Source organism: Lissotriton helveticus, chromosome 6, assembly GCF_964261635.1.
Source record: "Lissotriton helveticus chromosome 6, aLisHel1.1, whole genome shotgun sequence".
Lineage (NCBI taxonomy): Eukaryota > Metazoa > Chordata > Amphibia > Caudata > Salamandridae > Lissotriton > Lissotriton helveticus.
This window is the reverse complement of record NC_136067.1, coordinates 2,024,507,603-2,024,523,642: the sequence shown is the minus strand read 5'-3', so window position 1 is coordinate 2,024,523,642 and position 16,040 is coordinate 2,024,507,603.

Below are 16,040 nucleotides of genomic sequence, written 5' to 3'. Positions count from 1 at the left end.
GGAGCTAACCTCGCGAAATTTTTAAAAAAAATGTTTTTTTTTTCGCACATATGGGCCTCCTCAGCCACCCTCACAAAACCTAGGGGGTCAAGATAAGTCTACCGTGCCCCCTTCTACCTATTCTGAACATTATTTGCCCTCCATCTTGTATCATAATTCGACCGAAACACAAAATGGTGGACTCCCGTTACGCTTAAGGTTCGCGTACCGGGGCGCTCACCGGTTCGCGTACCGGGTCGCTTCCTGGGAAGCGCACCATCAAAAAAGGTGGGAAAGTAGTTCACACAAAAGCCACTTGAGACAATTTCACCAAATATAGATTAGCTCATACTACATACCAATCCCTACCATTTTCACAAATTTGATTGGAATTCCATTTAGCCATTTAGCCTGTAGACCTCTCTAAATACCGTGAGGTAAATTACTTCACAAAACACATCTGAAGTGTTGGAATTGACAACCAATTAAAATGTTACTTTCATTTTCTACTTTTTTTACCTGACATTTGATTGGTTATGTACCCGAATATATATAAAGGAAGACAAGGAAACACAGCCATTTTGACTACTACTTCCTGGTGTACATTTCAATAGGATTTTCATTAATAACTTCAACTTCTTTTTAAAGGTAAGTTGTTATTTTTAAAACTGAAGTATATTGTGCACTTTAAGTTAATATGGCAAACTTTTTCTGTTAGTTATATACTATCCCTCTGTAGTACTTATAAATTTAGATACACTTTTTTATATTCCTACTTCCACTCTGATACTATACACTGCCCAAAGATAAATTCACTGTTAAAAACTGCCTATCTAAAATTAATCCCAACAGTGCCCTACCTCTACTAATATATATTTTTTTTATGCAAATTTCAGGGAAAATGGAAAGTGAACAAAAAATGTCATTTGAAATTGTCCTTCCAGAGTCCAACACAGAAATCATTGATCCAAATGAGATTGAATTTATGGATGAAACTTGGGACCAAGAACTACTGCAATGTGTACAAGCAGTAGATAACCTCCTTGCAAATGAGGACATTTTACAACCTCAGAGACTACAATGTATATTCCATGATAATAATGAAATTTCTGACAATGAAATGTTAGAAAGTTTAATAAATTATGAAACACAATAAAAAATGCTTAAAAAAAAAAAATAAATAAATAAATAATCAACAAAACCAACAATCAATTAACATACAGCATTTGAAAAGTCTATCATTCATTTTTCATTGTAGTACGCTCCCCAGAACGCTTCCCGGTTCGCGTACCGGGCGCTAACCACGAAAAAAAACAAAAAAAAATTTTTTTTTTTTTTGCCCCGCGGGACCTCTTTAAAACCTCCACATTAAACCTAGGGGGTCAGCGAGGATCTACTATGCCCCCTTATAGTTATTTCCCCCTTTGTTTTGGCCTCCTCTTGTCTCTCGATCCTACCGAGAGACAAGATGGCGGCCGCTCCGGACTGTTTAGAATGTTGACAGACACCGGAGAGCCAATCAGCTTCGCTACGCGAAGTTCCGTTACGCGAAAAGTACGCGTACCGGGGCGCTGCCTGGTCCGCGCTTACAGATATATATCTTTTTTTGACCGTTAATTTCTCAAAATCCACTGCAGCACATATATTAAGACCTACAAAAGGCACATCGGGCTACCAGTCCCTACAATTTTGCCAAGTTTCGTGCAAATCCATTCAGCCGTTCGGGCTAAAAGTGAGGCTAACCGCCCTATGGAAAACTCAATGTTAAAAACACGTTTTGGGACCCCCCTTTTTTCTCGGCCCCCCCTGGACCAACTCCCCCCAAATTTCCAGGGGCTGCTCAGAAACAAAATGTTCCATTTTCCTGAAAATTTCAGCCAATTCCGTCCACAAACGCCAAAGTTATTAGACATAGAATTTTCAAAAATCCCATAGGGAAAAAATCCTAACTATATATACCCACTGGCGACCGCCAGTAGGTAATATATATACATATATATATATATTTCACTACAAAAATATGACCCAAAACTCGGAGCGCACTACAGCGGGTGCTCAACGTTAGGGCCGGATCGAGGCCCAGGATTCAATTTTGACACAAATGATTCGGCACTCCAGTGGTCAGTGATAACTTATTTACTGGTCAAACAGGTCTTCAACCAACACGTTTCAGCTCTGCCACAGCCTTTTTCTCAGTCAGTGAGTCCTTTTTCTATTGCACTATAAATAACTATTCCGCTGTAATGGGGCATTATGGGAAATGTAGTGCAATTACTTTATTTAAACATTCATGTTGCTATTTACAAGGAATTTTTTTCAGTTCTTTAAACCTTTAGACCTGTGTGACCAGTAAATAAGTTATCACTGACCTCTGTAGTGCTGCGTCATTTGTATATAAAAATATATATTACCTACTGGCGGTCACCAGTAGGTAGTTATAATTGGGACCTAGTTTACATAGGAAATCCGCAACATTCCATTGAGAATAACTTTGCGCCGGTTGAGAAATTTGCATGTAATTTTCCAAAATTTAGGCCAGCTCCGCTCAGCTCCTTCCCTGGAAGTTTCGGGGGGATTCGTTATGCGGGGGCAGAGAAAAAGGGGTGTCCCAAAACGTGTTTTCCCCATGTTAATTTCCATTGGACGTTCAGACCCAGCTAGAGCTCGAACCGCTGAATGGAATTACACCAAACTTTGCAAAATTGTAGGGACTGGTACGCAGAAGTGCCTTTACTCTATTTGGTGAAAATTGCTCCAGTGGTTTTTACAAAAATTAACTTCAAAAACACATTTATATCTATAGGCGCGCTCTGAGCGCTTTGGGGTTCGCGTACCTGTAAGCACACCCGGCGCGCCACGGAAGTGCGCGAGCGGAAAGCTGATTGGCTCTCAGGTGTCTGTCAACATTCCAAACAGTCCGGAGAGTCCGCCATCTTGTGTCTCGATAGAATCGAGACACAAGAGGTGAAAAAAAAGGGGCAAATGATTAAAAGGGGGCAGGGTAGACACCCCCTGACCCCCTAGGTTTTCTGAGGGGGGCCTAGAAGGTCCCTGAAGGGCAAAACATTTTTTTTTTCGCTGGGTGCGTTCCCATGTACGCTTCCAGGTACGCGTACCCTGAGCGCACCACGGGGAAAAACAGTGTAAAAAATTAGAGTAAAAAAATAATTTAGAGTGCTTAGAGGTAGGGTAGCTCTGAAAAGAGCTGTTGTGTTGTGTGGGTGTTTTTTGTACCTACAAGTAGGTACCGATGCAGAGTCTAAAATTTAAGAGGAAGACTCTATTCTCCTCATCTGTAAAATGTACACCATCTCTCCTATAAATGCCTTGCATGTTGTAACGCAAGTTGTTGTGGTATATGGAACCCATACCATAGTCTCTGAGGAAAGCAGAAACAGATTTATTCACATGTTTCCTTGCTTTCTCAATCTGTGGACAAAATTGGTTCGACCAGTTCCATTTTTGCCTTTGGCATATATTAAAAAATACCAAGCCAGTTTTTGGAAAAAGTGACATCAATTGCCCAAAGATGTCCTTTAAAAGCAATTCCAGACCTACCCCAGTCAAAGTGCCCAGGTCTTTACCCCCACAGTGCACAATTATGAGGTCAGGGTGCGGTAGATGCATAAAGGATTTTACCAATGGTATCAACTGGTGACATCTCAATCCTCTCTGGCCAATCCACATAATATCCACATTTGGTAAATCAAGGTTGTATATACCTCTATTTGCTGCATATCTTTCACTCCAGTGAACAAAGCTATGAACCACAATCCAGACTTTAGGCATGTTGAAGGTAGATGTGGTTGTATTCATATGAGTTGTGGAAATGAAATGGCAGTTTGAAAGTAGGAGTTATGGAAAAAAGTGGTTGAGATTCAGTGCACTTGAAAAAGAAGAAATGATTGGTGTTTTTTTTACATTCTCCACTGAAAATTAGGGTGCATGCTTTTGTTTTTTGAAAGAAGTAATTCTAATGGTTGAGAAAAAGTAATTGAAAGAAACATTGCACATGATTAGCTAGTATATTGACAGCTCAAACACCCTTGCTGGATTCATTTGCAACATAGTATGATGAACTTTTCACCTGTGTGCTGAGTTAGGTGGGAGTTACCCTGGTAACAGGCTGAATGAGCACTGGGGGGATGGGTGTATATTATGTGAGTTTGAAACTGTTGAAATGTAGAACCAATTAAAATGTCAGTTTGGTTTTGAAATAGTGTGGGAAGAATTTTGAATGATTAAGTCCAGGGATATGTTTGAAGAATTACAGGGAATCAGGGCCATTTGTGGTTGCAGTGTTTGAGGTGCATTTCAGAGATTCTGCTTAAGAAAATCTGGTGTGTGTGACTGACACTGTTCTAAATCTTCAAAAGCATTTTTAAAGGTGAGTAATGATTCATTTAATATAGATAGAGTGTTGTATGCACTATGGGGAAGATTAAGAAGCATATTGGGCTTGTTTATTCTAGCATTGTGTCTCATGTTTCTATGTAATGCTGGCAAAAAAATGAATGGTGCATATTGGGAATGTATTTTGAAAATGAGTCAGGTTTCCTTCTTGTAATGTAGTAATCATTTAAATGGGCTGTGCTCTGTGTGTAAAACTATTTACTATGCTACATGTTTTTTGGTAAAATGTAAGATGGTGAGAGATGGTGAGATGGTATGAGCACAGATACACATTGTGGAGGCAGAGACAGACATGGTAGATTACATGTAACATCCTGGTCACGTGCCTAAGATCACACTGTGAGTCATGCTTGATTTTTAAATGAATCTGGGTGAATAATTTGCTTAGTTGATGCGTTTAAAAATATGGGAATACATGTATTCTTGAAGTCAGTTAGGCTTTAGGATATGTACTAGTAGAGAATCTTAGGCAGCATGTCTGTCAGGCCTCTTAGTTCCCAAATAGGCTCTAAACTGTGTAATAAAGATCCAGGGTATGCTGTTGAAATGAATAAGGAATGTTATGTCTTGCTTCTATATATATATATGGTCTGTTTTTTGCCAGTATAGACAGTGAGATAGTATGAATAGAGACACACATATTGCATGCAGAGACAGACATGGTAGATTACATGTAACATCCTGGTCATGTGTCTAAGAACACACTGTGAGTCAAGCTTGATTTAAAATGAATCTGGGTGAATAATTTGCTTAGTTGATGTGTTTAACCCCTTGAATGCTCTGAGCCACGGCGCTCCGGTGCTCATGACGAGCTCAGCTCGTCATGAGCCGTGGAACGCTCGCATGCGGGGATAATTCCCCTGCTGTGCTGAGCGTTCCACGGGAACGGGTGTGGCCGTGATGAGCTGAGCTCGTCATGAGCACAGGAGCGCCGTGCCTCATGACGAGCTCAGCTTTGGTGCATGCAGTTGACAACAGTGGTCGAGCATATGAGGTGAAGGACGGTTGTCCGGTTGAAAAAGAAAAAATTGTGACTAGGAATGGAGAAGAGATGTTAGCTGATGAAGTTTTAGGGAGATGTCCTAAGGCTTCAGTGTATACTTGGAATTGTAGTAGTATTTGTAGTGTGCGACAAGATTCAATTGATTTGTTTCTCAATTTCTTACAGACATATACTAAGAAAAGTCTAAAACAAAAGTTGAAAATGCTGCAAGAGTTAGATCCTTGCAGAGTGAGAGAAAAAACAGGTTTGCATAGGCTTTCACTGGCTTGTCTTTCAAGAAAAGTATGTCAGAGTGTTTTTCATCATTTTAGGATGTTAGCAGTGCATCATAATAAAGTGAGGAAATTAGTCAGAAGGTTATATTATGCAAAAAGTCCAGCACTTAAGCTAAAACAGTTAAACAGTGCTCTTTTGCATGGATCTGAATTAGATGTGAAGAACATTTTTGAAGAAATTGAGTTTTGTTATTTTGGTGAAAAAGAGGACAGTGCAGAAACAGTTATAGAAGGTAATGCGGAAGGGAATGTACAGATTTCAAGTACAGAAAAATTTGACCATGAAATTACAAAGTTTAAGGTCAATTCAAGTGAAAGGCCAAATTTTTCTTGTGTGTGTTGTCCAAGAACTCATTATAAGAATCAGACTAGGTTAGTTGATTTAGATGTAAAAAGTGAAATGGAAAATAATAATGAGTGGAAGGATTTTGCAACTTATTTGTTGGTAGAACATTTTTTGATTTGGGTTCTAATCAACGTATTTGTAAATATTGTTTTAATAAATTAAATGAAAACAGAATGCCTGCTAGAGCTGTTCATAATAATCTGGAGTTGGTAGACATTCCTTCTGAATTGATGGATTTAAATACCTTTGAGTCTATTCTGATTCAATGTGTGCATCCTTTTCAGGCTATTGTTCGCATGGAGCCTAAGACAGGGAAATTGCCTCCTTTAGATTTACAGAGAGGATTAAAGGGAAGAGTTGTATATTTGCCTCTAGATTTTAAGAAAAATATTGATACAATTGGTGTAGAAAAAGTAGAAGAGGAACCTCTGGTTATTCTAGTTAATGGTGTTCCGACAAAGAGTAAGAAAATCTGGCAAGAATTAGTGGATGTTAGGAAAGTCAAAAAGGCATTGTATTTGGTAAGTAACATTCACTACTATAAAAATGTATATGTTGGAGAAGAGGAAACAACTGTAGAAGAGGACAGTGATTTCTCAGCGGGGCAAATTGAAAAAGTTGATGTCTCTAGAAGTGAAGAAATTTATGAACATTATAGTGTTCATCCTATGCATTCCAAAGAAGTAATGGGGAATGCTATTGACTTGTTTCAAATGAAAGAAGCAAAAGGAAGTCCCATTAGTGTATGGGAAGAAAGTTTGGAAGCTCGTTGTTTTCCTCAGTTATTTCCAACAGGTCAAGGTGGACGATATGACGACCGACATGTTCAAATTCCTGCATCTGAATACCGGACTTTAAGATTTTATGCAGAAGATCCAAGGTTTCGTCAATGCATTCCATATTTGTTTCATCTACTGTTTGAGAGTGACTTGTCTGGACTTTCTTATGAGGTAAACCATATACTGAAAAGTGGAGTACATCTGCAAAAAGTTTCGGCAAGGGACTTTATGGATAAAGTCAAACTGCAAGACAGTATTTTGGAATGTCAACTAATTAATCTCATGGCATGTCAGCGTGGTACTAACGAGTATTCATACCATTGTCATGGGGAATTGAAATGTATCCTACATGGTTCCTCACTCTTGTCTGTGCTGAGTATGCTTGGGAAGACTTACTTCAATTTCTACGAGAGGCAAATGCAAACATTGAAAATATTGAATACAATACACCAGGAGAACTGTGCTCTTTGGATCCAGTTAATGTATGCAGGTATTTCAATCATAGGTTTGAAGCTATGATGTCTTTTATCACAAAAAATCCTCCGCTTGGAGAGGTTTTGGATTTCTTTTGGAGAAAGGAGTATCAAGCAAGAGCTGCTCCTCACATACATATGCTGCTATGGATCAAATATGCACCCAAATTTGGAACAGATTCGGATGACACAGTGATGAGTTTCATTGAACAGTATTCTACATGTGCTGTTCCGAAAAGTACAGAAGAAAACAATTTAAGACATCAAGTTTTACGCTTTCAAACCCATCGTTGTGGAAAATACTGTCGTCGAAAGTTCAAATCCAAGGACAAGTTCTACACAAAGTGTTGTTTTGCATTTCCACATCCAGTAACATCGAAAGGAAGAGTGAACAATTTTATGTCATCTATACGACATGGATATTCAATATGTTGCTGACAACTCTATTGCTGTGGCTCGATATGTTATGTCTTACATCACAAAATCAGAAAAGACGGAACTGAAGGAAATGTGGGATGAAATTTCACATGAAAAGAGTCTAAGTAAGAAATTGTACAGTTACAGTCTGAAGATGTTGTCGCATCGAGAAATTGGAGCACATGAATGTTCTGATCGGTTATCATCAGCAAGTCTATATGCAAAATCTAGAACAACCATTTGGGTGAGTCTAGGTTTTGCTGCAACACGAAATCGAGTTTTGAAATCTGTACAAGAAATTGAGTATTTGGCGGAGAAAGAACCAAACAGTACAGATATTTTGAAGACAAACATGTTGGATACATACTATCCAAATAGAAGTAGTCATCTTGAGAAGGTTTGTCTCTATGAAGTTCTGCAAACCTATACTTTTAAGAGGAACATCACAGAAGATATCAATAAAGCAGTATATGCTGTAATTGGATGTGAAGGATGTCTGGTGAAACAAAGAAAATGCCATTTGATTAATCATCGAAAATTGAGATGTGAATCTCCTGACAAAAGGGAAGTTTACTATTTAGCTATTTTGTAACTCTTTAAGCCATGACGTACAGAAGAGGAACTACTTGGAGATTTTCTCAGTTATGAAGATTCCTTCAATGCAACCAAGGATACCATAGAATGTCCTGTTTTTTCAAATTTCTGCAAATGTTGAACGAGGAAATACAAAAAGAAGCTACAATTGCAGCAGAGATTGCTAGAGACAGTTCTCAAGACAGTCAGAGTTCTGCTTCATTGAGTCAGGATCCACTAGGAGGACCAATTATCCAAAATGAAGCTGCCACTGCCATGGATGAAGTGGAAAGAGACATGGAACAAGCTCAGGAGGATGAAGTTAACTTAGAAGATTTGGAAAAAGAACTAAACGTTGAGCAGAAACAAATATACGATGAAGTCACAGAACAGATTGAGCATGGTTTATGTCATGAGAAAAAAGAGCTCATGTACGTCATTTATATCTGTCCGACTGTACGTGAGTGGAGAAGCAGGAACTGGAAAAAGTTTTCTGATTAAAGTAATTGCAACTTATCTGCAGAAAAGAACGGAGTCATCGCTGTCTTGTGTTGTTACCGCTCCAACTGGGTTGGCAGCACATAACATTTAAAGGGATTACTTTACATCGTTTATTGATGCTGCCAGTAGAGCATGATAATAAATTACAATATTACAAGCTATCTGGAGAAGCTTGTAGTGAAGTTTCCAGAGTCCTGAAGAAAATGAAACTTCTTATCATTGATGAGGTAAGCATGGTATCAAATGTAATGCTTGCTTTTGTGCATTTAAGAATGCAAGAAATTCTTAAAACAGAGTATGATGTGTTATTTGGAGGCAAACACATCATTGTTTTTGAGATCTACTGCAGCTAAATCCAGTGAAAGGACAATTAGTGTTTAAAAGGCTTACGCATGAAGATACAAGGAAGTGCATAGGAAGCATTGGAAATGTTAACATATGGTTAAATTTCAAATATGCAGAACTGCTTCAAAATATGTGACAGGCAAAGGATGAAGATTATAAAAATATTCTACAAGATGTAAGAATTGGAAAAGTAAGTGAGCATGGCAAAGAAGCTTTACATGCACGATTAATTTCAAATTTGTTTCCAAATGAAAATATTCTCCCAGAGAATATTTTTAAGAAAATTCCTGAAAACAAATCTGTGATATGCTTGATGCCAACTCTACAAGAATGTTCAATCTTCAACAACAAAATGTTAAAGTTAGAAAATCAAGAGATTTTGAAACTGGAAGCTATTGATAAAATAGGGCATGAAGGAGCAACTATTATTTTGTCAGAAAATTTGAAATCAATTTTGGATTCTTTAGAGAAGACAATATCTAAAACTGCTGGTTTGGAAAAGACTCTGTATGCATGTTTAAATTGTCGTATAATTTTACGACGGAATTTACATGTGGAAAAAGGTTTAGTAAATGGAGCAATGGGTCATGTTGTTGATTTTGTGAATTACCGAAATAGAGATGGAATTGAATTTTTTAAAATTAAATTTGATGGAATTGAAGAAGTACAACAAATCAGTCGTTGTTCTGCTCGATTTTTGCTTGTGAAAGATTTATGTGTCCTCCGAAAACAGCTTCCTGTGTCTTTGGCATATGCAGTGACTATTCATAAATCTCAAGGTTTAAGTGTAGATAGTGCTTTGGTGAATATTGGAAGTTCTGTGTTCAAGGAGGGTATGGCATATGTTGCTTTATCTCGAGTCAGAAATTTATCTGGATTGTACTTGATTGATTTTGATGAGACAAAGAATAATGCAGATCTAAATTGTGTAAAAGAATATAATAGGTTAAGAAGAGAGTATGCTCCAAATTTACCTCAATATCCTCTATTTGAAAAGCGTGTGGTAGGCCGAAAAAGAAAAAAAGAGAAAAATTGTAGTGAAGTTGTAGCAAAAAGAAAAAAAGTAGATGAACCAGTAATTGTAAGCAGAAGGGAAAAGGATTCAGTTAAAGATGTTGTTTGATTTCAGTTTGAAAACAGTTCTGGTGTCAACTGCTTTGCTAATGTAGTGGTTAATATTGTTTTTTTCTTCAAACTTTACAAGAACAAATTGTTGAAAATCGGGATCAAAGATTTTGTTCTTTGTTGAATTCTGTGTTTGAGAAATGTAGCAGTGATAGAACAAAAATAGAAAGTGTTTCTGAAATTCGAAATGTTTTAGACATATGTTCTGGTCTAAATCAATTTTCACAGAATATTCAGCAAGATTGTCAGGAATTTCTAATGTATATGCATGTTGTATTGCAAGATGAAGGTATAGATGTAGAACATCTTTTTGGCCTTTCTTATAAATGGCAGCATAATTGCGACAATTGTTCCTTTTCAAGTACTACTACAATAGACACTAAAAGATTTATATATTTGACATTACCAGACTGCAAATCAGTGTCTTTTATTAATCTAGTTAGAGAAGCAAATCAAAACATGGTCTGTACTCAATGTAAATCTGCAATGCTATCAACATAATTTATACAAAGATATGTACAGTATGTAATTTTAATGTTCCAACGATGTAGACCGGATGGAACTAAATTGACAACTTTAATTACAAATTTTGTGGCTTCTCAATCATCAATTTCAGGAAGAACCTTTGCAACTGCAGCAATTATTTACCATGATGGTCATTCGACAACACAGCTTATTTAAAATGTCAAAAAAGCTGGACTAATTGTAATGATACTCAATTGACTTTCAAACAACGTTTGCCTTCTGACTTACAACATTCTTACCTAGTTTTCTTACAACCGAAATTTTAGGAAAGGTAATTGGCCTATGAAGATTGGAGCAGTTAATAAAACTTAGTTTGCTGTTAAAAATTACTTTGTGAGTGAGAGTGATCAAGATAATAAAAAACTTGTAGTTGTCATAGAGGTAGTGTAAATGTATCACATAGTGAGTGATATCAGTATTATAGGAAATGTTGATCATGACTGAGCTACAGCTGGAAATATAACTATTATTACATGATGTAAAAGATGTTGGAGCTTTTCTTTCAGAAACTCGGGTAAATGGAAGTTTAACAGTACTATGGAGTAATTTCCAAAGAAAAGGACTTTCCATATACTATTGGGCCTCGTGGAAAAGTAAGTGGATCAGAAATGAGTTACGATATGTTTTTTCTAAGTTTTACATTATTTATTGAAACATTGTATGGGGTTTTTAAACACAATCTTTTTGATTGTGTTTTTTTTTGCCCGCTGTCATATGATGAGTAGTATTGAACTCACTGTTTTAAGAGAAATTCAATATATTCTTAGACAGCAAAAATAAACCATATAACATGTTGTACAAGTTATTTGTATTTTGTATTATGAAATATATATTATACTCCCCTTGTCTCACGCTCACTCCCCTTTTTCCACCCTCTATCACCCCTCTTTACTCACCCTCACTGCCCTTCTCTCACCCTCCCTCACCCCCGTTCCCTTACTCCACTTCCCTCACTACCCCTCATTCCCCATTCCTTCACTGCCCTTTCCCTCTCTCCCCTCTACCACTTTCCAGCTCTCAGTCACTCTACTTCACTCCCCTTCCCCTTCTTTCCTTCCTTTGCTCCCTCAGTAATTCCCCTCCCCTTACTCACCTTACTCCACTTCACTCACTCCTTCTCTCACTCCCTCTGTCCTCTCACATCCTCACTCCCCTTCCCTCACTCTCTGACTCTTAGCCTCACTCTCTCCGTCCTCTCACTCTCTCACTCCTCTCTCTCACTCCTCTTCTGTCATGCGCACTCCCTATAACTCACCCACACTCCCTCACTTACATTTCTTTGCTCCCTTACTCAGTCCTTTTCTCTCACTCTTTCCTTCACTACCTCTATGTCCTCACTTCCTCAGTCCCCTTGTCTTACACTCACTCGCCTTTATCCACCCTCTATCACTCCTCTTTCCTCAACCTCACTGACCTTCTCTCACCCTCCCTCACCCCTGTTCCCTTACTCCACTTCCCTCACTTATCCTCATTCCCCATCCTTAACTGCCCTTCCCCTCACTCTGCTCCCGCAGTCACCTCACTCTCTCATACCCCTTTACTCACCCTTACTCACTTCCATCCCTCATTGTTGTGAATGCACCCTCACTCACTCCCCCTTCCCTGTCACTCACTCCCCTTTCCTTACTCCCCTTTCTTCCTTTAGTTTTGATAACTCACATTCCTTTAGTATCTTACTCACCTTCAGTTCATTTCTCTCTCCCTCTCTTCCTCTCTGTCACTGAATCTATCTGCTTCATTATCCTCTTAGTAATTTGCACTCCCTCTATTTCTTTTTCCCTCTCTCTGTCCTTCACCATTCCTTTGTTTCCCGTTCTGTGTCCTTCACTCCTACTTTATCTCTTACTACCCTTTTATGACTTTTAATCTCCTGCCTTGTCTCTTGTATTTTGAAATATATATTATAAATAGTATAACTTACTTTTTTATATCTTCCACAGATATTAAATTTAGTAAAAATATGTAATTAAGTTTACATTACTTATAAGGTAAGTTTGACAAACAAAATTTACTTTCTCCACACTCTTTTCCTCAACCTCACTGCTCTTCTCTTATCCTTCCTCACCCCCGTTCCCTTACTCCGCTTCCCTCATTTTTTCGCATTCCCCATGTTTACTCACCTTTCCCTCATTCCCCTCCCACACTCACCTTCTTTTAGACCCCCTGTTTTACTTCCCCTCCCCTCTCGTCCCTTCCTTCGCTCCCTCACTCATTCCCCTTCCCTAACTCACCTTACTCCACTTCACTCACTCCTGCTCTCACTGCCACTGTCCTCTCACATCCTCACTCCCCTTCTCTCACTCTCTCTGACTCTTAGCCTCACTCTCTCCGTCCTCTCACTCTCTCACTCCTCTCTCTCTCACTCCTCTTCTGTCATGCGCACTCCCTATAACTCAGCCACACTCCCTCACATATCTTTATTTGCTCCCTCACACAGTCCCTTTCTGTCACTCTTTCCTTCACTCCCTCTATCCCCTTACTCCCTCACTCCCCTTGTCTTACCCTCACTACCCTTACTCACTTTTATCCACCCTCTTTCACCCTTCTTTACTCACGCTCTCTGCCGTTCTCTCACCCTCCTTCACCCCCGTTCCCTTACTCCGGTTCATTCACTACCCCTCAATCCCCATCCTTCTCTCCCCTTCCCTTTACTTTCATCCTCCACTCACCTTTTCTCAGTACCTATGCTTCAGTCCTCTTCCCCTCTATTCCCTTCCTTCACTCACTCACTTATTCCCCTTCCCTCACTCACCTTACTCCACTTCACTCACTCCTTCTCTCACTCCCTCTGTCCTATCACATCCTCATTCTCCTTCCCTCACTCCCTCTCTCTTAGCTTCACTACCTCCGTCCCCTCACTCTCTCAGTTCCCTTCCCTCATGCTCACTACCTTTAACTCACCTACACTCCCTCACTTACCTTTCATGCTCAGTCTCCTTCTCTCACTCTTTCCTTCACTCCCTCTGTCTCCTCACTCCCCTTATCTCACGTTCACTTGCCTTTATCCACCCTCTATCACCACTCTTTCCTCAACCTCACTGCACTTCTCTTACCCTTCCTCACCCCGTTCCTTTACTCCACTTTCCTCACTTATCCTCATTCCCCATGTTTACTCCCCTTCCCCTCACTCACCTCCCACACTCAACTTCTTTCAGTCCCCCTGCTTCACTTCCCTTCCCCTCTCTTCTCTTCCTTCGCTCCCTCACTCATTTCCCTTCCCTCACTCATCTTACTCCACTTCACTCACTACTTCTCCCACTCCCTCTGTCCTGTCACATCCTCATTCTCCTTCATCAATTCACCCTCACTCACTCCCCTTCTGTCATTTGTTCCTTCAGTCTCTTTCTCCCCTTCACATACATTCTTTAAAAAAAATATATATATATATAAAAAAATATAGCTCTTTTTGGAGAATTGGAGGTAGCTCTAAAAAGAACTTTTTTTTCTTCTTTTTTTGATATATATTTTTTTAACTTTTTTAGAACGATTTTAAACTTTTTTGGGTTTTTTTGGGGAGAAAAAAAAAACCAGGGAATCCAAAACTGCTCAACAGGAGCAAAATAAAAGGGAAAAATGAGTGGTGGGTGGAGCAGTGTTGGTCTTGCTCTGCTCCCCATAGCAAAGCAGTTTGTCGCAGTCCATGCAGACAATTTTGATGCCTGCAAAGACCGGCTGTATATTCGGGATCAATCTTGCAGCTTGACTTCCCGAAGGTGTTGCTCCACCAGTCGAGGTGCTGCCGCCATCTGCTGGGGGATTGCGTGCCAGGTCCCTGACACTTTCCCTTGCATAGTCGATGGGGTGTCTCCTTTCAACATGCCTTAATAAAGTAGAATTCCCAAAGCTGTATTTTTTATTTGGATTCCCACGTGATAAGGTGGTGCCACAGATCTTGCAGCACACCTTTGCCGCATTCACCTTCTTTTCTCCTTCGGGGAAGGTAAAAAATTTCCAGATGAAGTGTTCCTTGACTTTGCGCCGAGGAAGGTCCTCAGGCAAAAAATCTTCTTCTGAGTCACTGGAGGTTGGTTGTCCTCCAGCCATTGTTGTGAAAAAGAAAAGAAGCTGCAGATGATCCAAAGAAAACCTCTTGCTCTCGCCAAGTTCAAAGTGATAGTGAGGGAAATGGGTGGGGGCTTTCAATATTTGGAAAAAATTTTTTATGAACCAATGAAAAAGTGTTCTTTTAAGGTCACATGGCTTGACGCGCTTACGCTAGGCGCTCCGGAGCGCTTACGGGTGCGTTTACGCAGCACGTACGTAGGTGCTTACGCAGCACGTCACGATGATGTTTTACTTGATTTTCCAAAATGTGTTTAGAGTCAAAACACGTTTTTTAAAAATAAAAAATACTACTTTTATGAGTATGCTACTGAATGTCTTGCATTACTATTTACTTTAAATACATAATTATATATTTTTTCGCACGCGGGAATAGCGCTCTCGCTAACGTGTATGGGTGCGTTTACGGGTGCGCATACCCTGAGCGCTCCAGGGTAAAAAGATATTAAAAAAACACAGGAACAATACATAGAAAAAATAATGTTAGAAAAATATACATTATTTAAATAATTTTATAACAATTATAATACTTAAAAGCTATAAACAATAGCTATTACAAAAACTTCATAATTTACTTTAAAAACCATAGGTTACAAACTCGTTATAGTTAGAAATTAGCGTTTAAAAAACCTTTGAAATTCACTGAAAAAACCATAGGTTTAACACTCGTTATAGTTAGGAATTAGCATTTAAAAAACCTTTGAAATTCACTGAAAAAACCATAGGTTTCACACCAGTTATAGTTAGCTGAACATTTTATTCATACAAAACCATTGAAATTCCCACGTTATAGTTAGTTGGACTCGCTATAACTAACGCGCCCGCAATCCACTGCTGATGATGTCACATATTACATCATTCATGACATGGTAAGTGACATTACTGATGACATCACTGATGACATCTCAAATGACATCACTGATGACATCACTGATGACATCTCAAATGACATCACTGATGACATCACTGATGACATCATCCATGTGATAATACGATGCACCTCCTCACACTGTAATCTAACCTTTGATACACCCAGTGTTAAATACAAACTACCATTCCTGAAATTATTGACACACCAATACCAGTAACTACATACGCACTCACTGATTCATAGGTCTACTCACACATCCACTCATTCGCCCATACAATCACTCATACATACAGACACTCATCAATACAACACTATCATATGCACTCATACACATATACAGACACTCACACACT